Source organism: Camelina sativa, unplaced genomic scaffold (assembly GCF_000633955.1).
Source record: "Camelina sativa cultivar DH55 unplaced genomic scaffold, Cs unpScaffold06909, whole genome shotgun sequence".
Classification (NCBI taxonomy): domain Eukaryota; kingdom Viridiplantae; phylum Streptophyta; class Magnoliopsida; order Brassicales; family Brassicaceae; genus Camelina; species Camelina sativa.
Genome location: NW_010927984.1, coordinates 1 through 483, shown reverse-complemented (window position 1 = coordinate 483; position 483 = coordinate 1). Strand labels below are relative to the sequence as shown.

The window sequence follows — 483 nt, the reverse complement described above, 5'->3', positions numbered from 1 at the left end:
TGGGAATGTCTCCTGATAAGCGGTTTGCGCAGAGAGAGCTGCAGAGAAACATTTCAAGTAACTTTAGAAGCTTTTCTTACTTTCCTAACAATAAAGACACGTGAGAGCAAAGATTTACATAGATTTGAGGTAAGGCAGTGAGGACCATTCCATAGGAATTGAGCCATGAAGGTAATTATGGTATAAGTCACTACAAAAACAAGCAAAAGAATAATATAGCAGTAGTAGTAGAAATTGAAAATAGTTGAAACACTGGAAACCCTCCTCACATCGATTCAAGATACTGAAACTTGTACAGCATCGGAGGAAGTCTACCTGGAAGACTGAATTTCTTGAGGACACTGAACATGAGGTACAGAGTAATTGGGTCACAAAACCAGAGAAATAAGCAGCAGAAACGGTTCGTTTCCTTTTTTTGAATGGTTACTTTCCTTTTTTGAATGGTTAGTTTCTTACAAGTGTGTGATATGACAAGTGCTGTAG

General features: G+C 38.1%; 1 long non-coding RNA gene across 2 annotated transcripts; it reads right to left on the bottom strand.

Annotated features, from left to right (window-relative positions):
• Positions 1 to 480, bottom strand: LOC104774929. 2 transcript variants are annotated; one of them, XR_002037280.1, is made up of 4 exons: positions 457 to 480; positions 270 to 341; positions 119 to 190; positions 1 to 38 (listed from the first exon to the last, which is right to left on the bottom strand). It is a non-coding gene; the product is annotated as an uncharacterized LOC104774929 (long non-coding RNA). The 2 variants fall into 2 exon arrangements; XR_765593.2 differs by lacking the exon at positions 457 to 480 and having other exon boundaries at positions 270 to 388.
• Between the last annotated feature and the right edge of the window lie 3 nt (positions 481 to 483).